Source organism: Panthera onca, chromosome C1, assembly GCF_046562875.1.
Source record: "Panthera onca isolate mPanOnc1 chromosome C1, mPanOnc1 haplotype 2, whole genome shotgun sequence".
NCBI lineage: Eukaryota > Metazoa > Chordata > Mammalia > Carnivora > Felidae > Panthera > Panthera onca.
This window is the reverse complement of record NC_138346.1, coordinates 61871459-61898650: the sequence shown is the minus strand read 5'-3', so window position 1 is coordinate 61898650 and position 27192 is coordinate 61871459. Positions and strand designations below refer to the sequence as shown.

The 27192-nt window shown below is 38.6% G+C and overlaps 1 protein-coding gene and 1 pseudogene across 1 annotated transcript in view; one reads left to right on the top strand and one right to left on the bottom strand.

Annotated features, from left to right (window-relative positions):
* Positions 1-24153, bottom strand: part of TLK1 (tousled like kinase 1) — a 190975-nt gene extending 166822 nt beyond the window's left edge. The window contains exon 1 of the mRNA XM_060621612.2: positions 24046-24153. The gene's annotated coding sequence lies outside the window, so the exon portion shown is untranslated. The remainder of the gene's footprint in view (positions 1-24045) is intronic.
* Positions 185-290, top strand: LOC132673927 (U4 spliceosomal RNA; annotated as a pseudogene).
* Positions 24154-27192: the final 3039 nt, after the last annotated feature.

Here is a 27192-nt window from a genome sequence, read left to right as displayed (position 1 = left end):
TTTCTACCCTTCAGGTCCTTTGTGGCCATCCTTCATCTTCAGCCAAAGTCCAAATTCTTTGATAAGGTACATAAAAATGGTATGACGAAGGATGTTGCCCATCTCACAGGGTCATCCCAACCCCTCTGCTCCAGACATCAAAGAACGTGAAGCTCACAGAGTGTACCACACTTTGCATCTTTGGAGCTTTGCACAGTGGCAGTATCGTAGCCAATGAGGTTTATCTGAGGCACGATTATTGCTAACTGAAAACTCTGTATCTTTGGATATGTTGCTGCTTCTTCATAGAATACCTTCCATGCCTCCTCCAAGCTAATTAGCACTGTACATTCAAAACTCAGCTAGAGCATCCAATTCCCTCGGCGAACCTTCTGCATTCTTCACTGGTAGACTGAGCTAGTGCCCCTCCTTTACCCTCCCAGAGCAGCACAAATATATCTCTTCTAGCCTGCACTTACACATTTTGCAATTGCACTTGTTGGTTTGCTTGTCTACCTCCCTCACTAGATAGTGAACTCCTTAAAGGCAGGAATTGTCTTTCATTTATGTATCCCCAATGCTTAACAGAGTGCTAAAATCTTGTAATAATAAGAATATGAAAAATAGTGATATCAGGGGTACCTCTTATTAAAACCTGGGCTAAGTGCTCTTCATTATTCAATAACCACTAAGTGTCAGCTCATAATTTTGTGTTCCGTGAAACTGTTTTTAACTAAAAATAATATTGTCCAGCTTGTTCGCTTGTCTTATTCACAAGACTTGGCTACAAGCAACTTTGGGATGTTTCCAAAGGAAGAAAGTTTCCTATGTTGAACAAATTCAAAAGAACATGACTCAGGCTCTAAAAGTAATCCAGAAAAGAATTTCTAAAATATTTTGAATAGGAATGGTATTACTGGATTATTTTGATAGGAAGAACCCTGATTTAAATGCCTGTGAGAACCACCAGACTGGGTTAGGTGCCCCCACTCTGTGCTCCCATAGCAACGAACACAAACATTTAGCCAAGCACGTATCGTGTCATGTGGAAGTGATGTGTTTACTTATTTTTTTTCCCATTACCAGTGGTTTTCAATCAGGAGGACAATGCAGCCCCCTTCCCTGGCAGGGGTGTTTGGGAAAATTTTTGATTGTCATAATGACGGGAGAGAGATGCCCCTGTCATTTAGTGTCTACAAGCCAGAGATGCTGACTATCCTACATTGTGCAGGACGGTCTTGTACCACAAAGAATTCTCCTGACCCCATTAAGAAACTGACTTTATTTATCTCTGATTTCTCATTGGCTAGGAGAAACCCAGAACTAAAAGTCACTCTGAATGGAAACTACAAAGTAATGGGCACAGAACACCTTGTCATAATGTGTAGGTTATATGGGTTTAAATAATCAGATTACTTTGTAATCACCACTCATAGTTACTTCTATATTTCTGTATTATATAATTGTTGAAAGACAAATGATAAGAGAGTAAGGCCATTAAATCCAGATATTTCTTTTTCTTGTTTTGGCCCAAGTAAACTTTTCTAATAGAAATAGCAAAATAAATAAATAAATAAATAAATAAATAAAATAACAATAATAAATAAAAGTTCATCTTTAGTATTTTGTTCCATCAATCCACCCATGTCAAGGCGTCTCCTTCATATTTTGGCATCCATCTGTAGAAACCTTCTCAATTTGGCACCACCAAAGAAAGACATCCTGGCCTGGATATGTACACCTGATATTCCATTCCATCAGGGTCCAAGGGCGAATTGTTTAAACTGATAATCCAGGTGGATCCCAGATAATATGGCTTCCATATTACCTCTAAATTCCCTTCCAGCTTTGGGGCGCCTAGGTGGCTCAGTCGGTTAAGCATCTGACTTTGGCTCAGGTCATATCTCATGGTTCGTGGGTTGGAGTCCCATGTCAGGCTCTGTGCTGACAGCTCAGAGCCTGGAGCCTGCTTCAGATTCTGTGTCTCCCTCTCTCTCTGCCCCTCCCCCACTCATGCTCTGTCTCAGAAATAAACATTAAACAAAATTTTTTTTAATCTACAGTATTTCACAAGTCCTTCCTAAATTTATTCATGACTCTAAGCCATTAGTGAGCACTTATGGTTTGTGCCAGTGCCATAAGTTGAAGGGCAAGAGAGAATTTTAAGGAGAAGGGGGCACAAGACCATTTCAGTCAAGGGAGATATTTTCCAGGCTGCTGGATTCTGGGTTTTTCTGATTATGATTTTTAGGAAACCTGTTTCCACCATTCCCTAGGTCCATTCCTTGCCGTAAAACAGCATGGTTTATTGTCTGCTTTTGCTAGAATGTCAACTTCATAAGAGCAATATCCTTGTCAGCTTTATTTGAACTGTATTCCCGACACCTAGAACTATATCTGTTATATCATGGCACTCTTTAAATATTTGTTGAATAAATGAATGGATGAATAAGTAATTTACTATAAGTAGAGATTTAATCATTTATGAATAAAAGAATAGAGTAGCATATCTACAACAAAAGGAAACTTCACGTTGAGGGGCAACTGTGTGACAGATTATAAACTCTGTACTGAATTGCAAAGTCATGGGAGGGACGAGAAACAGGAACCCATGAACATGACATTAAATATAAAAGCAGATATCACTGAATTATAAGGAGCACTTAAGCCTGGTACAAAGGTCAAATGAAATTCGTTTATCCCTCAAGTCTGATCTGGGTGAAGAATATCTGATAGGCTCTCAGCAAAAATAAGATCAGTTCTCAAGTGCTACCCTGGAAAATCCAAAGTCCATTAGCTTAAGCAATAATCCTGGACATACTTAAAATCTTATTTTACAGGATCCTCATATGCACATTAGGAACCAAGCAAAATATCTCATAGGAGTAATGTTGAATAACTACCAAAGGCATACAGAGAAATTACAACTCATTTATATCATTTGAGTTTCATAAGAACAAGTAATTATTTCCATTTTCCAAAACGACAAAATAAAGATATATGAAATATATAAGTCAACCAGGGATCATGAAAACCATTTTAAATCAATACACCACGTCCTAAGTGAAATTTCCATGCAACCAGAAAATAGTAAGGGAATTTAAATAAAATTTAAAAATCAACTCAAACATTGACAGTACCATAATTCTAAGACTTCAAATATTTCTTGATTTTAAAATGTCAATGAGAAATATGGGAAAGACTTGTGAAAACAATGTGCATTATTCATTGCATAGGCTGACAAATTTTTTAAATGTTCAAAGTCCCACAGAGAGTTGCAAAAGAAATTCTGCCTCCTGGATCCTTAATTCAAAATCACTACCATGGGAAGTGTTTCAATTTACAATTGTTTTCAGCAGCAAAAAACAGAAAAACATAACAAGTTTTTTTCAGGTAACAAGGAGTGTGAGGGTTGACAGTGACATCAGGTCAGAAGCCTTCCCTTCTATCTTTCTGTATCTCTCTCTCTCTTTTAGTTTATTTATTTATTTTGAGAGAGACAAAGACAGCACAAGCAGGGGAGAGGCAGAGAGAGACAGTGAGAGTATCCCAAGCAGGCTCCACATTGCCAGCTGTGGAGCCCGACTTGGGGCTTGAACTTACAAACCATGAGATCATGACCTGAGCCGAGACCAAAAGTCAGATGCTTAACCAAGTGAGCCACCCAGGAGCCCCTGCATCTCTATCTTTGCATATGGTTTTTTGCCCTCATGTCATTTTGTGGTCACAATATGGCTGCTCCACCGCTGGCATTGCAGCTGAATTCCAAACAAAGGGCAAAAGGCATGTGCTCACTAAAACCTGGAAGAGATTTTTCAGAAACCTCCATTTAGTGACATTTCACTAATGCCTCCTTGACCAAAGCTTGTCTCACATGGCCACCTCAAGCTGTAAGGCAAGTTGTGAACTGTTTTGTTTCCTGGAACATTGCCATACTCTTGGTTTCTATAGGATATATACATAGTAGACTGTTCAAGTTAGTGCAGTATTGAAGATCCAATTCAGAGGCACTTGATCTTGAAAGGGTATGAACTTCACAAGGAAATTGCCCCTGATGCTGATGAAGCTGATACTTTAGTTCCTTCACTTATATGGAGCCCCTCCAAGGCCTTGGGAAACATGTGTTCACAATGTCATATATTTTGGTAGATTTTTCACCTTAAGATATTTTAATGGTCATTAATTAATATCTATGTTCTTCCTACTCTGACTTTCCCACCCTTGTGACAGGTGAGTGTTGTTGGAATGGCCACGGGCATTTGGGGAACGAAGCTAAGTCAGAGCTAAATTGAGGACACATTCCATTTGAATTTAATGGGATATATCAAGGAGACTCACACATTAAGTAGGTTCTGTGTATAGTTGAGTCATTGCCAGCATAGGAATTGTTTCCAGGAATACTCCTGCTGCCCACTGTGCTAATTCACCTGGCACCATGATGTGAAGGTACAGGGCTCAAAATAAAGCTCGTTAATAAGCCACTACAAAAGGACATTGGGGACAAACCGCCAGTGAGTGTCTTCAACCAAAGAGTAGTCGTCAATTAGTCAGTGACTACTGACAAGAAGACTTGAGATGCTCTCATATATGAAAGAGACTAGGTAAAAGTTCCCCAAATTTGACAATAGTCCTAAAATTTTACATGACATTTCTGATAAGATATGCTGCTGAAAGAAACTTTTTTAGGGGCACCAGGGTGGCTCAGTCGGTTAAGCGTCTGACTTCGGCTCGGGTCATGATCTCTCAGTTCATGGGTTAGAGCACCACATTGGGCTCTGCACTGACAGCTCAGAGCCTGGAGCCTGCTTCACATTCTGTCTGTCTCTCCTTCTGCCCCTCCCCTACTCGCGTGTGCACGCGTGCTCTCTCTCTCTCTCTCTCTCTCTCTCAAAAATAAATTTTTTTTTTAATTTTTTTTTCAACGTTTTTTATTTATTTTTGGGACAGAGAGAGACAGAGCGTGAATGGGGGAGGGGCAGAAGAGAGGGAGACACAGAATCAGAAACAGGCTCCAGGCTCTGAGCCATCAGCCCAGAGCCTGACGCGGGGCTCGAACTCACGGACCGCGAGATCGTGACCTGGCTGAAGTCGGACGCTTAACCAACTGCACCACCCAGGCGCCCCTCTCAAAAATAAATTTTAAAGTGTCAAAAAAAAGAGAGAAACTTTTCTAAATTTTCAGTAACACATTTCAAGCTTGCTAGAGGAAAGCCTCTAGTATCTTTCTAGTCTACATAAAATCTTTGAAACCTTCCTATGAAGAGGCAAACAACAAGCATGCAGCAAAAATAAATAAATAAGTAAATAAATAAAATTTAAAAAATGTACAAATTATATATTAAAAATAGAAGTGTGTCAGGCAGGAAATCAAATTTGTGTTGTTTTCCCTAGATATTGTGATATTCATGGAGTTTGTCAGTTTAAAAAATCCAATTTGTTTTAATTTCTTTCCTCATTTTAAATAGTCACTTTTGTCCCTAATTTTGTATTCTTTCTATGAACAAGTTTCCTTTAACTAACAAGTTACTACAAACTGAGTAACTTTCAAGCCTCATGGAACCTGGATCTGCCCTTGAGCCTCAGGAACCCTGTGAGTCCCCCAGTGAGAAGTAATCTTGAAGGCCTTCCAGATTCACCTTTACACGTAAAGGTAACAATCTACCATCAAGTCAGAATCAAAGCTGGCTGCAGATGCCCATGTGAAATGTCCTTTCGCCTGAGCTGTACCCTGAATTCACTTGGTCTTCTTAGGTGAAGGTCACTGTCAGGTATCCCACAGCAGCCAAGAGAGGGCCACAGGACGAAGCAAAAGGAAATTGAGCTGTTAATTCCCTTACTCCTCCCACTGTATCCTTAAGAACTCCATTTATCATGTACCCATATTAACATTCTTTCTGCTTGGATGTTAGAAGGGGTTTACCCGGCAAGGTCAACACCCCTCCCTAAGGATGTCCAGTAAAACATCAATCTCACAAATTTCTCCTTCTTTGGTAAAATACATTGTAGGAATGCTGCCCATTAGAATGGTCTCTGAAGATTCCCAATGCACTAGCATCTTCAGAGCTTTGAAAAGTGCAAGTGAACTGACTTTGATTCCACATTTTCCCAATCTAATTTAATCACAGGATCCTATTTACCCTAGAATACGTCTTCAGAATTTTTGCTCAAAGTGGATGTACAAATATTTAATTCATATTATTGTTATGTTCATACCACAAATGGCAAGTCTCCAAAGGGCATTTGGACTTTAAAGAGCTCTTGATAACAAGAGAAACCAATCTTGTAATAATGGACTTTAGGCTGCCATGGCCCAAAGGGCAGAAATAGGTTAAGACAATGTTAGAGGACTATCTGTACACATTTCAAATTCCAACATGATGCTGACTGTTTTTCTAGCCATTCATAAGGCAGGTCTTGAACCTGTTCACAAAACAGAAGATTGTAATGGAGGATGTTGTTACTTGATTATGTTTCCATATTATTATTCTCAGATTTGGAATCAGTCACCTATTGCATCAATAATACTTAAACACATGCACTTGTTAGTTTTTAGTTACAGAATCCGTGTAATGATTACGGTATAAAAGCCTGCTAATTTTCCTTGGTTACTAATAAAGCCAGTTTGGGTTGCTTTTGGATTGCTATAAGAAATCTTATTTACGTTTACATTTCAAAACATTCTGCTCAGGTATAAATTTGTACAGTACTGATAACAAGCATTTGATCAAAGAAGGGAATTTGTGACCTCATCCATGTGCTAAGATAAATCAAGTGCCTGAAGTTAGCGGCCATGCTTAGAAATATCAATTGTAGGGGCGCCTGGGTGCCTCAGTTGGTTAAGTGACCAACTCTTTTTTTTCAGTGCATTTTTTTATTTTGAGGGAAAGAGAGGGAGAGAGAGGAGAGACAGAGAGAGAAAATCCCAAGCAGGCTCCATGCTGTCAGTGCAGAGCCTGAGGTGGGGCATGAACCCACAAACCCGAGATCATGACCCCAGCCCAAATCAATAGTCGGATGCTTAACTGGATTGAGCCACCTAGGCACCCCAAAAGACTGACTCTTAATTTTGGCCCAGTTCGTGATTTCATCATTTTTGAGTTCAAGCCTTGTGTAGCGCTCCACACTGACAGCACAGAACCTGCTTGCGATTCTCTCTCTCCCTCTCTCTCTGCCCTTCCCATGTGCACACATGCATGCTCTCTGTCTCTGTCTCTGTCTCTCTCAAAATAAATAAATAAACTTTAAAAATCCTCTTTAAAAATATATATAAATCCTAAGGGAGAATGAAAGGCCTACTTTAGGAGGGGTGGAATCACTACCATCATGACTTCATAAACCTTGTATCTTAAATGACACAAGATGCATCTCCATGACTCCGAGCTCAAAGACTTTGAGCTTTCTATTTGCTTTTATTATTTATTTATTGCTTTAATAATGCAATTGTCCTGGTCTTGACATATTTGGATCTTTTTTTTAACCTCTTGTGTTGAAAGCAAATGGCTTATATGCCACTGCATGGAGGGCATAACTGGAGCTTTCTATTGATGAAATATATTTCTTTGGTTTCTATTCTTTTTTTTTTTTTTTTTTTTAACTGAGTTGAATCCTCAGCAGCTTTTTTTTTTTTTTTAAGTTTATTTATTTTTGAGACAGTGAGAGACAGAGCATGAACGGGGGAGGGGCAGAGAGAGAGGAGACACAAAATCGGAAGCAGGCTCCAGGCCATCAGCCCAGAACCCGATGCAGGGCTGGAACTCACGGACCAAGAGATCATGACCTGAGCTGAAGTCGGAGCTTAACCGACTGAGCCACCCAGACGCCCCTTTTTGGTTTCTATTCTTATTAGACTGCAAACACAAAGCCCAGGAAATGTAGGAAGATAAGCCTCTGCAATCAGAGCTGTCCCATACGATTGTGCAGGTTGTGGACTGTACAACCTGCACAGCTATATATAGCAGCCTAGTGCTGCAATCTTTCATGGGGACCTGTGCTGTAATCATCCATACTTGCAGAAGTAAGTTAACTGAAGAAGAGGAGTATGTAAAGAAATCTTATGAAATCCTGTAATTTTTTTTTTCACACATGAAGCAAAGTTGATAACTTATTATTTAACTTTGAGTTTCACAGTCTTTATTATGGAGTAGAGTAATTTTTGTAGAAGAAAAGTTCAGTAAAATTTGAATAAAAATTAGAAGTGGTGGGGGCGGGGAGGGGGATGCCTGGGTGACTCAGTCAGTTAACCATCAGACTTTGGCTCAGGTCATGATCTCGAGGTTCTTGAGTTCGAGCCCTGCATCAGGCTTTGTGCTGATAGCTCAGAGCCAGAAGCCGGAAGCCTGCTTTAGATTCCGAGTCTCCCTCTCTTCTGCCCCTCCCCCGCTCACACTCTGTCTCTCTGTCTCTCAAAATAAAATAAAAACATAAAAATTTTTTTTTAAATAAACAAAATGATTGCTGTTATAAGATTTTCTGTTAAGATTCCAATTAGATCAAAGGCATTGTAGCTATTTTAAGAGAGACATGGTGAGATTGTTTATTTTATTTAAATTTTTTTTAATTTTGAGAGAGAGAAACAGAGAGAGAGAGACAGAGCACAAGTGGAGATGGGGGAGGGGCAGAGAGAGGGAGACACAGAATCCAAAGTAGGCTCCAGGATCTGAGCTGTCAGCGCAGAACCTGATACGGGGCTGGAACTCTCAAAATGCGAGATCATGACCTGAGCCAAAGTCAGTCATTTAACCGACTGAGCCACCCAGGCACCCCTGTTTTATTTTATTTAAGTGTAATGTGGGTAATTGTCTCCTGCTTATTAAAAAATATCACACAAAGACAAATATCATATGACTTCACTCATATGAGGACTTTAAGAGACAAAACAGACGAACATAAGGGAAGGGAAGCAAAAATAATTTAAAAACAGGGAAGGGAACAAAAACATAAGAGACTCTTAAATATGGAGACCAAACAGAGGGTTACTGGAGGGGTTGTGGGAGGGGGGATGGGCTAAATGGGTAAAGGGCATTAAGGAATATACTCTTGAAATCATTGTTGCATTATTTGCTAACTAACTTGGATGTAAATTTAAAAAATCACACAGATTTTTTTTAATGCTGTCAAAAAATGACATATATACACCAATATCATATATAATCATATATATGGCAGCCAAGTAACTGTCAATTTATATGTAGGTATATATACATCCTTAGCTGCATGGATACAGTTGGTAAAGAAGTTAAGACAATGGATTTCCTCTCAGTAGGGTGAGCAAGGGCATCCCTTTAAGCAGCTCTAAAAGCCTAAAGAACTTGCAGTTGAAATGCAAAAAAGGTGTAGGAAAGCAGTCTGGAGGCTGATGTCAGCCTGGCTGTAGGAGAGACTTCACGGTGATTTGGAAAAGAAGGTTTAAGATGGGGGGGGGGGGGGGGGTGAGTGGGAGTGGGGCCTTTGCCTGATCAAACTCAAAATACCAAATTTTAAAAGAAAACTACCAAATTCTACACAGCCATCACTGTTGGTAATTAGAAAACACTGTCAAAAGTATTTTTTTAATGTCAGGATGTAGTCATATCAACATTTTCCACCCTAAATTGCATAATATATGTAAATGTCATTGTTTCTCTACTTTCTTAAATCATTAAGGAAATTTTGAATTACCGAATTCTACTTTCTTCAGATTTTCTGGTTTTGGTGAGACAAACTGAAATAAACTCCTGAAGCATTAAAAAAATAAATAAGTAGGCCCCTAAAAACAATCTCTTTCCAAGTAGAGCACATATGGCTAGCAGCCACATCTCAAGCAAATCATAATTTAGGCCTTTAGTTGGACTAGAAACACTAAATGTTCCTCTCCTTGAAGCAGGAGACCCTACTTGCAGGAAAAGTGTCTACAAAGAAAAAGCAGACTCAGAGTAGTAAACTTTGAAAGCTAAACTTTTACAGAGTGATAACATTGTTGTAACAGTGTTACAAGGTATTTAATTTTATGGGTTAATGCTGGGGGGAAAAATACAGGATAAATTTCTAGGCTTTTAGTAAAGTATTTATACTTTAAATATATATTTTTTTAATGTTTATTTTTGAGGGACAGAGCATGAGTAGGGGAGGAGCAGAGAGAGAGGGAGACACAGAATCTGAAGCAGGCTCCAGGCTCTGAGCTGCCAGCACAGCCCCTAAATCTTCTTATTCTTAACTGGTAATCTCAGAATATGAGATTTCTTATTTTAAAAAAATGATGAAAAAAAATTATGGAAAAGGAAACCGGTTAAATAACATCTTCCTTGAAATAGCATTTTTCTTAAACATTCAATAGAATTTAGTGTTGTGTTTTAAAAGTGTTTTCAATGCAGGGGTGCCTGGGTGGCTCAGTCGGTTGAACGTCCGACTTCGGCACAGGTCATAATCTCACAGTTCATCAGGCTCTGTGCTGACAGCTTGGAGCCTGGAGCCTGTTTGGGATTCTGTGTCTCCCTCTCCCTCTGCCCCTCCCCCATTCATGCTCTTTAGCTCTCTTTCAAAAATAAACAGACATTAAAAAAAATTTTTTTAAGTGTTAGCAATGGACTGTGCACATCAGAATCACTTACTAAAATACAGATTCCTAAAAATAAATAAATAAATAAATAAATAAATAAATAAATAAAATAAAATAAAATACAGATTCCTGGGCCCCACCCCAAAGTTTAAAAATAGGGGTAGGTGAGAAATCCAGAATCCGTATTTCAACTAATAAACCTCACATGACTCCTAAGAATGCTAAGATATGAGACCCACTGCACAAAGTTTCTTGTAGATAGAATAGACATTATGTGCCCGTTAGGGCTAGGTATCCTTAATACCTAGTATGTCACCTGGCCCAGAGCAGATGGTCAATAAATGTTTACATAAGCAACTTATATAGGGGAGATGGTCTTTCCCCTCTTAAATCACAGCTCATGTCCAAAAGTTTACCTAAAGAAAGTATTCATCTATATTCTATAGTTACCAGGGATAAACAAGTACAAAAAGAAAAAAAGAGAGACAGAGAGAAAGGCAAAGGATGTAGGCTAGCCAACTGGAAATACATTATGAATGTATTCGATGTGCATATCTAATGTGTGATATAAATGCACAGGCTCAAATAATGTGCTACAAATGTGTTAGTTCAATTAATTAAAGCCTGAAACTTTTCTACTCGCAGGCACCAGTTAAGAAAACAATGGATCCATAGAGCCCCGATATCTCAACTGCAAAAAATATGTAAAATATTTGCATCTTATGGATGAGAAAAATAATTTTCAATATAAAAGTGTGCACATTTAAAACTACAGTGGAAAAATCCTAGAATGAATGTGCCAAAGTAGAGGAGTGGAGTGGGTTTGGATAGGATGTATAAAAGGGCCATTATAACTATTGAATGAGCAGGTTGTGAGAGCAGCTGGGCTGGATAGAGTTGGTGGTTGGGTTGGCGGTGATGAGAATGGGAAGTTAGACCAGTATCCAAAGATGCATCAGAAGTAGGCCTGATTGACTAAGGGATAGAAATGACAAGTGATTACAAATGGCCTTCAAAACTGTGCATGATCAGAAAAATCTGACCATAATAAATTTATCCTTCAATCCAAGAAAAGCAAATGTTTGCTTATTTCAGTTCTTTACTGATTTTTAAAAAAATTTTTTACATTAATTTATTTTTGATAGAGACAGAGCACAAGTGGGGGAGGGGCAGAGAGAGAGGGAGACACAGAATCTGAAGCAGGCTCCAGGCTCCAAGCTGTCAGCACAGAGCCTGATGCGGGGCTCAAACTCACAAACTGTGAAATCATGACCTGAGCCGGAGTTGGACACTTAACTGACTGAGCCACCCAGGCACCCCTGTTCTTTACTGATTTTAACTTAAAGTCTTTCCTCTCTATTTACCTACTGATCAATGTTAACACAAATTTATAGCACATTTCCATATTTCCATATATTTCCATATAGCTTTGTTTTAATAGATTAAAATGAATAAAGCATGGCTCTGATATCGCCAGAATCAACATTTTTGGTAATATGTAACATAAGTTACTAAAAAATAAACCTCAAGTCCTGTTCATCCAGTAAATTTCTAATGAAAGGGCCATGTACCTAAATTCTTTTTCCAAAATAATGAAAAGATTATTTTCTAAAAGTCATCTGTAACTATTGTTTGTTTATCTTAGAAGTAGTATTTTATTAGCAATGTGTATGTGTGTCTTTTAGGTTAGTTTTCTAGGCTAGCCCACAAAATCATGCCAAGGTCACTCTGAAATCTAAAAGCCCCAGGAATATTGAGTCTTTCTGAGCCTTGATATCTAAAGCCCAGAGTCACTTGGAAATTCAAAGGATCACTCAGCCAGTGGGTTTTCCTGTATGTTTGTTTTGGGAGTGGGGCATAGCTAAAACAGCAGATCTAGTGGTCCTCTTTGTTGGGGAAGTATTTTTCAGTCATGAGGAAGGATTATCTTGCAAATTCAAAACAGAACCTGTAAATTTTAGAGCCTAATCTCTTGAAAATGTTCTACACAGTAGAAATCATGGAATTGGAGGTTTCATATTTTTGTGTCTTCATGTACAGACTACAGTGAACAAGTAACCTGCAATTCTGTTGATATTTTATCTTCCTAAAACATTTTCTTTTTTTTTTTTAAGTTTATTTATTTATTTTGAGAGAGAGAGAGAGAGAGAGAGAGAACATGTGGGGAAAGGGCAAAGAGAGAGAGGGAGAGAGAGAATCCTAAGCAGGCTCCTTGCTGTCAGTGCAGAGCCCAATGCAGGGCTCGATCTCACGAAGCGTGGGATCATGACCTGAGCCGAAATCAAGAGTCGGACACTTAACCAACTGAGCAACCCAGGCACCCCTTGTTGATATTCTAAATAGAAAAAGTCTAAGGGGGAAGAACACTATTGCACAGTGAATAATTAGTAACTGCCGAGTAGATGGAACACCTTTGACACAGCTTACAATAGTGGTTCATGGACTCCCTTTTCCTAAAAACATGGGAGCCACTAGTATAAATGTGAAAGACTGGAAAGAGGGCCAATGTGGCAAGAGCTTTTCTCCTCATTGAGAGGACCAGTGCTATTAGAAAATAAAACCCCATTGAAATAGGCAAATAAGCATACCCCTTCTTTGGAAAACACAATAGAAATAGAAATAGTGAGGTTTTCACTTCCCCTCCCATCAGAGTTGCTATTTCTCAGCATTGCACAGTAACATTATATTACTTAAAATGCTTCAATGCATCCTTCAGCTGTTTCTTTTGCCATCCTGCATGCTGGGTAGTTAAATTTCAACTGAGTGATACTATCACATAAAGGAGTTTTAAATTTTGGTCTGTGCAACAATAATGATTTGAACATACCTTTATCACATGACTACGTGGAAGCCATGATTCTTTTCTCTGCATTCCATTAGGATGACTTACATAGCCCACATTTTACAATCCTGGTGTGATGTATTGGGATCCATAAAGGTAGGCTTGATCTTAGAAATTTTAAAATTCAGTCGAGCTAAATTGGACAAAATCCAAACTATTTGGGAGATTCATATCGGGTACTGATTAGTATCAGAAATATAGTAGGATCAATCAGTTTCAGTTTATATTGTTTTTTATTTGAAATTTGAAAATTGCTTCTAAGTCACATTAGGCACTTGACTAAGACCCGTCTTATATTATCTGTGTTCCTCATCCTAATTTCATCACAAAAGCCTACACATTTATAGAGTAAGTTTGTGATTCATTTTATTTTTTTAATTTTTTTATTAAAAATTTTTTTAATGTTTATTTATTTCTGAGACAGAGAGAGACAGAGCATGAGTGGGGGAGGGGCAGAGAGAGAGGGGGACACAGGCCCGAAGCAGGCTCCAGGCTCTGAGCTGTCAGCACAGAGCCCGACACGGGGCTCGAACTCACAGATTGCGAGATCATGACCTAAGCAGAAGCCTATGCTCAACCGACTGAGCCACCCAGGTGCCCCAAGTGATTCATTTTAAATTCACTTTACCAATGCTTGTTAATTGTGACTTAATTGCCATCACATTGTTTACAGATATACATATAATATTTCATCATCAATCATTGAACATCCTTTGAAATTCCTGGATGAAGAGTCATTATTTGGTAAGAGTCACATTATCAACACTAACTCTGCCTGACCTTATTTTGGAGCATTTGGGAGGACAACTGGGCCATATATACAACCATTCAATTAGGAAATCACCTTTGTGACACTTTTTTTTTTTTGGTTTTTTTTTTCACCTTTGTGACACTTAAAAAAAATTTTTTTTAAATGTTTATTCATTTGAGAGAGAGAAAGAGGGGAAGAGAGAGAGGAAGACATAGAATCTGCAGAAGGCTCCAGGCTCTGAGCTGTCAGCACAGAGCCCAATGGGGTTCAAACTCCCAGAGAGTGAGGTCATGACCTGAGCTGAAGTCGGAAGCTTTACCAACTGAGCCACCCAGGCGCCCTGACCTTTGTGACACTTTTGACAGGACTCACCCAGCTACAGTTGGTGAGAAACTCAACTGCTCTTTAGGTTTTAGCTTACTGGATGTATAGACTGATCTAGCTCTTGAGAATTTTCCTTACAGTTGCCTAACAGCCACTTCGAGGTCAATCTTCTACTTTGGTTCTAATCTTTACCTTGGTACAACTCTGGAGAAATCTAAGTGGTTCTTAAAGGGAGTTTTTCCATCGCCCTGAACTCATCTTTTCTGCTCAAGTCTTCCTGAATTTTACTCCAGCTTACTCAAACCACAGGAAAGGGAGATGAAACTCAGTTCCCTTGGCTGGACTTCACCATTAATTTAGCCTAAAACTACTTATAGCCAGCTAGTTAGCCAACTATTCAAGCATTTAAACAACTTGCCTCACACTCGGGGCTCATGTAGAAGCTACAGTTTGGGACTGTTACTGGGTTTCGTTAACATTTTTTGAGTTCCCACCATGCCTAAGACAGGATTGCCAGACAAAATATAAAACACTCAGTTAAATTTGAGGTCAGATAAACAATGAACTATTTTTTTAGTGTATGTCCTAAATATTACATGATTATACTTATATGAAAAAATTATCTAAAATTTCAATGAAAACATAAAATAAAATTTAAATTCAACTGTGTGTCTTCTAGATTTATTTGCTAAATGTGGAAACCCCATTAAGACATTAACTCATTTTACCTTCATGATAACATGATGAAATCGGGGACAGTTTTACTCCCATTTTATAGATGAATCATCTAATGCTAGCAGAGTCCCCCAGCTAGTGACATGGGAGTGGGGATTCAATTTTAAGCTGTCTAAAACCACGGTGCTTAACCCAGGACAAGGGTTCATAAGCAACAACTGTTGAACTTCAGAAAAATACAGATGCTAAGGCCTATCACAGACCTACTGAATTAAAGTCTTCAGCGCAGTAGCCCAGGCATCTGTATGTTTGGATAGAGCTGCGGATAATTCTGATCTGCGGCTGAGATAGAGAAGATTGCTCTTACTTCCCCAGATGTTTTCACGTGAAGTGCTATTAAGCTGGGGTTCCACTTGAGAAATTAATTTTTTGAACATAAAAGCAGAATTTTGTATTTACCTGTTAAATTGCTACATCTGGTCTATTTTGGTAGCATTTTAAATTATTTTCAAATCTCAATTCTGGCACTTTTGAAGATTTCTATTTCTGTAGAACAATAGGATTAAGCTTCTTTTAGAGTCACATAGATTTTTGTGAATTTGATGTAAACGATAGATTCTCTCTCAGGGGGTGGGAAACACATATGAACACTCATGTGATTTGGCACACAAGCTCAGGGGTTCTGCAACCTGGTGATAGATCTAAAAATCCATGGGCCCTCAAGTTAAGAACCCATACTTAGAGGATGTTTTCACTCTCCATCGCAAAATTTACAAAAAGTGCTTAACAATATTCGTATATTGTTAAGGATGGTTAATTCTTTCAATCAACTTCATTAAACTTTGAAAAATAAAACTAGTTGCTGTTTTCATTATAAAAGTAATTTTAGGAGAAATAAATACTCCTATACCCTACTGATGAAAGTAGGAATAAAATTTTGTTTTTACTTGTGGGAAAATACACTACATAAAATTTGCTATCTTAACCAGAGTTAAGTAGGGTTAAGTACATTCACATTGCTGTGTAGCCAATCTCCAGACGCTTTTCATCTTCCAAAACTGAAACTCTATACCCATTAAACAACTCCGCATTCCCCCATGCCCAGCCCTGGCAACCACCGTTCTATTTTCTGTCTCTATGAATTTGACTACTCTAGGTAACTCATATAAGTTGAATAATACAGCATTTGTCTTTTGTGCAACTAGCATATTTCATCTATGTTGCAGCACAGATGTTGTCAGAATTTCCTTCCTTTCAAATTAGAATAATCTATTATGTTATGTATGTATCACATTTTGTTTAGCCCATCATCAGTCAACAGACATTTGGGTTACTTCCACCTTTTGGCTATTGTGAGTAATGCCGGTATGAGCATGAGTGTAGAAATTTCTTGAAGGAAATTTAGCAGTGTCAAAAGAGGTACTACAGATTGGTGAATGATGAAATATATAAGGATTATAAGAAAGGATATGAGGGGTGCTTGGCTGGCTCAGTCAGTGAAGCATGTGACTTTTGGTCAGAGGTTGTGGATTCGAGTCCCATGTTGGGTGGAGAGATCTCTTTTAAAAAAAATCTTAAAAAAAAAAACAATAAGAGAGGGGATGATAAAACTATGGTTAAATGAGGGGTTAAATACTTAAGTAGTATGTTGTATAGAAAACAAATTCAAAATTTCTATATGGGTGGGCAGGGTGCCTGGGTAGCTCAGTCGATTAAACAACCAACTCTTGATATTGGCTCATGTCATGAACTCACAGTTGTGAGATCAAGGCCCACATCAGACTCCATGCTGAGCCTGCTTGAGATTCTCTCTGTCCCTCTCTCTCTGCTCTTCCCCAACTCATACACAAGCGTACTCTCTCTCTCTCTCTCTCAAACAAAAATAAATACATAAACTTAAAAAAATTCTTTATTGGGTCAGAACTTAGAGGACTTAAAGTTAGATTGGAATGTTACTGTTAAAGTGGAGAAATAAATGTCAACTCAAGATTATCAAAGAGAAATAATTTTTTCCAGCTCTGCTATCAAAGTGGCCTGGCATAGTCAATGTCCTGGATACAGCAGGCATGGAATCTAATTTGTTACCCCTAGGTTGTGCCCAGATTTTGGTCTTTAATTCTAGCAGCCATTAAAAGTATCTAATTCCACATCCTACAATAGAGAGAAAAATCAAGATAGGCTTAATATATCTTAATGTTTTCAGAAAGCAAGGATGTTTATAAAATACCAGGGCAATGTCAAAAGGATGATGAAGCCAACCTAAAGAAAACAAGATACAGCCAACTAAATGAGTTTCATCTGTGAAAACCCATGAATCTTTAATGATACACAAAAAAGGAAAAGTCTACATATATTATATAAAATGAAAGTTGTAACCTAAATAAGGCAAATGCAGTAGAATATGCTTAATTTTTTGGGAGAGAGAGAGAGAGAGAGAGAGCAAGTGAGTATGAGCAGGGGAGGGGGCAGAGGTGGGGAGAGAACCCAAGGCAGGCTCCACGCTCAGTTCAGCATGGAGCCTGATGTGGGGCCTGATCCCACAACCCTGGGATCATGACCCAAGGCAAAATTAAGAGTCAGATGCTCAACCGACTAAGCCACCCAGGAGCCCCCATGCTTAATTTTCTAAAGTGTATTTAAAAAAATTTTTTTTTTACTGATAATTTATTTTTGAGAGAGAGAGAGAGAGAGAGAGAGCGAGAGAACCCAAGTGGGGGAAGGGCAGAGAGAGAGGGAGACAGAATCCAAAGCAGGCTCCAGGCTCTGAGCTGTCAGCATAGAGCCTGATGTGGGGCTCGAACTCACAAACCATGAGATCATGACCTGAGGCAAAATTAAGAGTCAGATGCTTAACCCACTGAGCCACCCAGGTGCCCCTAAAGTGTATTTTTAATAAATAGGGGAATGTTGACATTTATGGGTGTTATGCTTTTTCTAATGGAAAATGACAATTAATGAGTTATAGATACATAGTTATTGATTCTAAGATAACTTTTTTTTTTTTTTTTTAGAGAGAGAGTGTGCAGGGGAGAGGGGCAGAGGGAGAGAGAAAATCCTTTTTTTAAAAAATATTTATTCATTTTTGAGAGAGAGAGAGAGAAAGCAGAAGCAGGGAAGAGGCAGAGAGAGAGAGAGGGAGAGGGAGACATAGAATCTTAAGCAGGATCCAGGCTCTGAGCTGTCAGCACAGAGGCCAACACGGGGTTTGAACCCATGAACTGTGAGATCATGACCCAAGCCGAAGTCAGATGTTTAACGTACTAAGCCACCCAGGCACCCTAAGAGAGAAAGAATCTTAAGCAAGCTTCGTGCTCAAGCACAAAGCCTGACATGGGGCTCAATCCCGTAACTCTGGGATGGTGACCTGAGCCAAAACCAAGAGTCAGATGTTCAATCAGCTGAGCTACCCGGATGCCCCTCCCCCCCTTTTATTTTTTTACATTTTTAACATCTCTAAAACTGTACTTCTACTGTGAATGGCTTTATAAATTGCTGTTGGTGAAGAGCTGCGTGTTCATACTTGGTCACAGCTGTTCATGATGTTTTCACTTTCACTAAGTAACGTACATTGTTGGTATTTTACAGGTTGAATTTAACTGTCATTTGAAATGTCTAAAAAAAGTTTCTTCTGTAATTTTGGCATTTGTTGAAATGAGGTATTGTGTACATAGAAAGGCAGTGAAACAGAGCAATGGAATGTGCATTTGATATTAGTGAGGACTTCATCTTCAGAGGAATGGCAACATATTTTTCATATTTTTGTTCAATGAAACAACCAAGTACTTTATGGAAACTGAGAAAGAAAAATGCCCACAAATAGATGGAGCTGGTTATATTTTGTTACTAAGATACATACAAAAAGATTCTTATCACACACCAAGAAATATAACTGAAGGCAGGAAATATTGCCAAATCCCTTGTAAGAAATAAAAGAATTTCAGAGTGTTGAGAGGGTAGTTTAACTAGTTCCTAAGTCATCCCAGACTATTGTTAAGGCATTGTGTGTAGTTTAATAAGATTTTTCTTTCTTAGAGGTATATAAAATAATGACACAGCTGATGATACCATCTTATATTTGATAAAATATGGTACATATTTTCTCTATTTGATTAAGAAGGAAAAAGGAAAGTCATGGAGCTGTGAGATAGCCAAATCAAATGAAAAAAGTAGAAACTCTACCAAAGATAGGAAGAAGTAGGAGAAGGGGGTCCACGAGAGGGTGGAAAGATGATGGATTAGCTACATGCTCTGAAGAGGGAGGGAGGCAGTATAATCTCTATCCTTGTCCCCATGGAGATGAACCTATAAAGGGCTTATTACTTCCAAGGCCGAGTAAGACTTACCTAGTTTCCCTATAGTGCTAGAAGACCAGGACTTAATACTTAACAGGGACATGTTACTGGTTTATATAATGCTGACCAAGCAAACAAAAAAGAATACATTATTTCAGGAAAAGAGATCATCTTACAAGAAACTAAAATCTATATGAAAGTGTGGACATGAAAATTTCCCTTGATATGAGTAAAATCTAACTATTAAAAAGGGGCTTATCTTACCAAAGAAGACATACAGATGGCAAATAATCATATGAAAAAAATGTTCAACATCATATTTCATTAGGGAATTGCAGATTAAAACAACAATGAGATATTACTACACACCCATGAGAATGGCCCGAATCCAAAACACTGACAACATCAAATATTGGTGAGGATGTGGAGAATAGGAACCCTCATCCATTGCTGGTGGAAATGCAAAATGATACAGCCACTTTGAAAGACAGTTATAGGTTTTTTACAAAATTAAACATACTCTTACATGCCCCTTGGTATTTATCCAAATGAACTGAAAATGTCGGTCTACACAAAAATCTGCACACTGATATTACAGTAGCTTTAGTTAGAGTTGCCAAAACTTGGAAGCAACCAAGATGTCTTTTAGTAGCTGAACAGACAAATAAGCTGTGGTCCATCCAAACAATGGAATATTATTCAGCACCAAAAAGAAATGAGCTCAGACCATAAAAGACATTGAGGAACTTTAAGTGCAAACTATTAAAGGAAGCAAGTCTGAAAATGCTACATACTGTATAATTTCAACCACATGTCACTCTGGGAAAGACAAAACTGTGGAGATAGTAAGAAAAGATCAGTGTTTGTCAGGGCTTAGGTGGGATGGGAGGATGAACAATCAGAACATAGAGGATTTTTAGAGCAGTGAAACTACCCTGTATGATACTGTAATGATGGATACATGCCATTCATTTGTCCAAACCCACAGAATGTACAACTCCAAAAGTGAACTTTTGGTGAGTTAAGGTAAACTATGGACTTTAGGTCATAACAATGTGTCATTGTGGGTTCAGTTGCAACAAATGCACCTCTCTGGTGGGGGATGTTGATAGTGGGGGAGGCTGTGCGTGAGTGAGGGCAGGGAGAATATAGGAATTCTCTGTACTTACCACTCAATTTTGCTGTGAATTTAAAACTGCTCTAAAAAAGAAAGCCTATTTAAAAAAAAGGGGGGCAGAGGGAGGAGGAGTATTCAGATGACAGATGATTTAGGTTTGAATTACCTTAGAAGATAAAACTACAAGTCAATGAAATTGACAGTTCAGGCTCTCTAACCTAGTCTGAAGCAGTCTATTTTCTTTCTGTCTGTCTGACTTTTTAAAAATTTTGTCTCTCATAAAATTACCAGAAAAGTATAATCCCAGGAAAGTATAGAAATTGGTACTGTTGCAACCTTAGGAAGGTGTAAAAACAAGTATACAAATAATGTTTTTAAATGAATTGAGGACACCTGGCTGGCTCAGTCAGTAGATCATATGACTCTTGATCTCGGGGTGGTTGAGTTTGAGCTCCAGACTGGGTGTAGAGATTACTTAAAAATAAAATCTTTAAAAAATAATAATAATAATAAAGGGGCACCTGGGTAGCTTAGATGGTGGAGCGTTGGACTTTGACTGAAGCCATGATCTCATGGTTCATGGGTTCAGGCCCCACAGCATACGGTGCAGAGCCTGCTTCAGATTCTCTATCTCCCTCCCCTGCCCCTCTCTGCCCCTTCCCTGCTCCTATGTTCTCTCTCTCTCTCTCTCTCAAAAATAAATAAACATTAAAAAAAAGTTTAAACAAACAAAAATAATAATAATAAAATAAAAATGAACTGAATTCAGGGTATTGCTGTTTTAAAATTGTAAATGTAAGTTTTATCACTGCTGTTTAAAGCATTTGAAATATTCTAAATAATTCTTTATATTAAATTTGTAATTAAATTTTAAACCATTAAAGAGATTTTGATTAATTAAATTTAAAATCATGTTTAAATGCTTAAAGAAAACTGATTTTCTAAGTTTTGTTTATTAGCTATATAAGCTTAGCGCATTAATTACGTTGCAGGAGGGGAGAGTGCTCCTCTCCATGCTTGAAAGCCCAGGAGACTTCAAGAATCCCCCAAGTAAGTACAGTTAAAAAGCTCTAAAAATGCAGATACTCCTGGAACAACATAATCAACTTTGAGAAATTTATTTTAAGGGAATAATTAAAACATGAGCCAAGGTAAAGCTATAAGGATATTAATCATAGTGTTGTTAAGTGTAGTGAAAGTGGAAGCAACTTAAATGTTCAAAAATGAGGCATTTGATATTGATCAACATCCAAAAGTTTGTAGCTCATCCTACTAGGGAGGCTGTGCAAAATTAGTCGCTGCTCACAAAATGGCGCAGCCCCTATGCAGGGCAACGAGGCAGTGTCTATCAAAACTACAAAGGCGTTTTGACTCAGCAATCCCACTCCTAGGGATTTATCTTAGCAATACACCTGTAATTGTAGGAAATGACATATGTATAAGTTTATTCTTTGTCCCTCTGCACGTAATAGAAAAAGATGAGAAATAACCTTCCGCAGAGGACACTGGTTAAATAAACTATGGTTCATTCACACAATTGTATGTTTTGTGGCTGTAGGAGAGAATGAGGATGCTCTTGCAGTACTGATAATGGACACGGTCTAGAAATATATTAAGTAAAAAAAAAAAAAAAAAGGTGCAGAGAAGTGTAAACAGTGTGTTCTCTGTTGTGTAAGAAAGCAGGGGAAATACGAATGTATATTTGCATTTGCTTTTTTATTTGCATAAGAAAACACTGGAAGGAGACACAAGAAACCAATAAAAGGAGTTATTTATGAGGAAAGGGGGATAGGACGGGAGTCTTCTTAGTGTTTACCCTTTCTATACTGTTTTGATTTGCAACTGTATGCATGTATTTCTTATTCAAATAATTAAATTAAAAATAGAAGAATTGTTAACTAAATTACAATGTGTTTGTATGACAGAATACTAGATAATGATTTAAAATTGATGTTATAGGGGCGCCTGGGTGGCTCAGTCGGTTGGGCATCCGACTTTGGCTCAGGTCATGATCTCGCGGTTCCGGAGTTCAAGCCCTGGGTGGGCCTCTGTGCTGACAGCTCAGAGCCTGGAGCCTGTTTCAGATTCTGTGTCTCCCTCTCTCTCTCTGACCCTCCCCCGTTCATGCTCTGTCTCTCTCTGTCTCAAAAATAAATAAACATTAAAAAAATTTTATAAAAAAAATAAAAATTGATGTTATAGGTGTTTCAATACATAGAGAAGTATTAAAAATATGTAATGAGTAAGAAATGCAGGTTATAAGAAAGTAATATATATCCTATAATTTGAGGAATTATACTTACTTCTTTAGTATAGCTTCTAAAAAGTCAGTCAAGTGTCCCTTTTTAAGTCCATTTGTTGAAGTCCTAACCCCCAGGACCTCAGAATGTGACTGTATTGGGAGGCAGGCTCTTCAAAGAGGTAACTAAGTTAAAATGAGGTCATTAGAGTGGGCCCTAATCCGATATGCCTGATGCCCTTATAAGAAGAGAACATTTGGACACAGATATATACAAAGGGAAGACCATGTGAAGACAGACAAGATGAGCATCTATAAGCCAAGGCGAGAGGCCTCAGAAGAAACCAACCTTACCTACATACACCTTGATCTTAGACTTCTAGCCTCCACAATTATGAAAAAATAAATTTCTGTTGGTTTAAGATACCTGGTCTGTGGTACTTTGCTATAGCAGCCCTAGCAAACTAATACACTGTGATCCACATTCTCAAAAGGTTTAGGAGCTTGTACCCATTGGTGATGTATGATGATGCCCATTTCGTGCCTTCTACTAGCTACTTAAGTAAGTCAAAATATGATATTGTGCCCTAATTTGCATTTCTTTTCATTTTCTTTGTATTAAATAGTTCTATTATGGCTCTTCTGAATTTGAATATCTTTCCACTGCCGTGATCTGTGAACCAATTGATTATTCTTAGATGAATAAAGCTGTGCTTGAGTGTGGTATATTTATAGTGCTCCCCTGAAGAAGGAATAAGGTTATAATGCCACCCATACCTTCACGGTCAATATTGTTCCCTTTGTGTGGAACAGTCCTGGCTGGGCCGCTCCACTCCATCCCTCCTCTCGACACCTCCCAGACCTCATTGTGACTGCTGTTTTTCCAGCTTTAACACCAGTTCTCCCAGAGACCACACCTAGGAAAGTATGTGGGACAGGCAGGTATTTCAATCCCAGAAATAATCAGAAAAATCTCCATAATGAGCCTGTCTCATGGTCTGAGCACCACATCAGCAAAGACATTCTCCCTATGCAAAAAGAGCAAAGCAAAACAAAACAAACGAAACCGAAAGGGCAGTGTTAAAGCTCAGGGATAGTTTGGACTTTCAAGTTTCTTCCATTGTATTGCAACATCCTTATATCAGAACCATCTAGTGACTAAACTTAGGATGCTGTACAAGGAAGAACTTGCTGGCTAATTAAGCGAGGGCAAGGTTAATTCACTGACAATGCTGTGAGATGTAAAGAGGGAAGCTAGGAACTGCTAACAGGAAATAGTTTTTCTGACTTACCAGCAGGAGAAAGGAAGCTGCATTTGAACCTGAATGCATCCCAGAGGCTGTTGAGTAACTTCACCCAGCAGATATATACAGCTGCGCATACCCGGGAGAGCAGTTATGACCAGACAGTCCCAAAGGCACTTCTAAAGACAAGTCTATCTCATAAGATCTTTGCGGTGACCTCCTTTGGGCTCATGAAAACCTTACTTCTGGTTGATTTCTCTACTTCCTGCCCCATGTTACATTCTTAGAAACCAAAAAGTGCTCTGAAGACAGATGTTCAACAATCCAGAGAACTCAAATCTTACACAATTGTCAGCGCCTGCAACACGGCACATACTGTCACAGAACATTTTGTGCAACAGAAATTTAAAGTACTGTTTTGTTTCTTACCTGGCTCATTTTCTGTAACAGATTTTGGTTGTAAGAAGCCTTTCGGTGTTCACCACAGATTATTTCAAACTGTTTGTCATGGCAAATTCACTTCCTCTTCCTTTTTTCGCATAAACTCATTTAAGATGCCACGGTGTGGTTACCCCATATTTTAACACAGATGTATAACAAATAAAGATATTTTGCTGATGCGCACACCGAAGTTTAAATTTTCAATACTGTTATCCACTGACCACTCTTAGTCCAGCATTCCACATCACAAATATATCTGGTGATATATGAGTTAAATGGATGCTCCTTCCCCCTTTCCTCTGGTTTAAAGCCTGTCTAGCAAGACTTGCCAGTTTGGAACTCCAGAAATTGATTGGTATCTGCATAAGTGCAGCCTGGCCATGCCAGAGGTTGCATTTTATCATGCAAAACATTTCTGGTTCCCTCCCGCAAACTCCAGTCCTCCTTTCCTTATGCTGCCTTTTTGCCACTTGAACCTAGAATCCCCAAATTTCCTGAGATCTCTTGGGTTGATATTATCTTTATATCTTGTAATAAGTCCTGATGTTTGATTTTATCATATCGTTCTTGCCTGGGTAAGTTAATATGTTGCCTCAAGCACATAAGAGACATCCTATTAGACTTCCTTTATCAACATCAGTGTGGTCTAAAGGTGAAGGATTTGGAACCAGGAGATAGACGATTTCAATTCCAGCACCAGCTCTTTTTATAACTGGTTATGTGACCTTGGAAAAGCAATTTAAGTCCTCTGTTCTTCTAGCATGTAGTTTCCCAACTGTAATAAATATTATAAATCCATTCTGTCCTCATCACTTTTATCATCAAAAAACATTTATCAAATGCCCACTTGGTGATGGCACCTTGCATGGTGAGGCAGGTAGTCAAGGCCCCCCTGTTAGTTTCTAAGGCAGAGCATTTGAGCCTCCTGTGAGCATTTGTTCACAAAGCTTTCCTGCTTTTGGGGGGAATAAGAGAAAAACACACAGTAAAAAACCATTTTTTCCAGAAAAAATAGCCAAATTTATTTAGTGTTTTAAAAGATCTATCTTTTATTTTAAGATACACAAGGGTGCCTGGGTGGCTCAGTTGGTTAAACATCTGACTCATGATTTCAGCTCAGGTCATGATCTCATGGTTCATGAAATTGAGCCCCACATCGGGCTCTGTGCTGACGGCATGGAGCCTGCTTGAGATTCTCTCTCTCCTTCTCTCCCTGCCTCTGCCCCACTCAGGTTCATTCTCTCTCTCTCTCAAAAATAAATCAATAAACTTGAAAAAAGATTATACCTAATATTTTATTTTGGTGTAAAAATGACACTTCTTTTATGAAATTATGGTCATAGCAGATGCTACTTTCTAAAATTGTACTCAGCGAAATGAAAAATTTTCACTTTAAAAAAATTTTTTACTCCAAAAGATTTTGCTAATGGTTGAATTCCAAGTCTAAGCTCTGGACTGGACCATATCCCTCTTGAGAAAGGGTTTGCATCCTGCCTCTAGCAGCCATCATCCTCTTCCACACTCTGTGGTTGTGGTTTTAGAACATTCTAAGCTGGTGGTCTGTGAGCAAACCAGGGCCTCATGTCAGCACTGTAGTGTCCATGTGGTATGGGTAAGTCCTTTAATCCTTTTGCGCCTCAGGCTCCTTATTTGTAAAATGGGGTCAAGAGAGGTGTTGGGGAGGGAAAAATTTCTTCCTTCCCTCTTAGTTCTTTTGGCTGTTGAATAATTAAAATGACATAAGACAGATTAGCAGGAGTAAAGCAAATTTAATTACATACTTCCCAAGAATCCACATAAACATGAGAGATCCCAAAGACAGGCAAAACAAGGTATATAAGTCATCTCAAACTAAGGAGAGGGGGGTAGGGGTCTGGGACTTCAAAAGGAAGAAATGCAATTCACAGGAAGAGGAAAAAGAGTAAATAATTGGTAAATGTTCTCTGGACTCTATGGACACAAGAGGACACAGGAATTTGTATGAAAAATTTTGTTAAATTCCTCTCTACCACACCTAGTTCATATTATACTGTCGCATGTATGGTGATAGCTTCCTTCTGGGAGCAGATCCTCCCTCTAAACCTTTTAGGCAGTTAGGGGAAGGTTAAAGGTTCTTCTTGAGCCTTGTTTTTCTTAAAAATAATCAGCCTAAAATAAGCCATATGCCAAAGAGATATATTTTTGGGGTGGTAAATTTTGCTTCCCTGTAGTGGTCACTTTTTATCCTAATGAGTGACAAAGACTTTCTCCTTGACCTAATTCTATTCTGGCTCCTCTAAACTCTCAAGGCCCTGACCTTGGGCTCTGTCCTTGAGCCATTAGTCCAGTTTTAGCAAGAATCCTGTTGGGTCAATTTAATGGAAAATCCTCCCTCCCCTTCCCCCCCCCCCCCCCCCCCCCCCCCCGCCTTGATATCTGATCAAATTCTTCATTTCCCTCCTTCCATATCTTATCGCTCTGGCCTGCCTTCAGCAAGAATCTTGTTCAGTCAGTCTAGCAAGAATCCCATTAGCTTTGATGTTTTATCTTAGTAATTTTCCATATGCTGATCCCCACTCTGCTCTTTGACTATAAATCTCCACTTGTCCTTGTATTCAGAGTTGAGCCAGATTTTTATTCCCTGTTATAAACCCCATCGTGGTAGTCTCCTGGAGTAAAATCTTCCTTTTAGCAAGTGTCATGAATATATTTTTTTAACATGGGCATTACATGTGCACACGCATATCTCTCTATGCCCCATTCCCTAGACAGTAG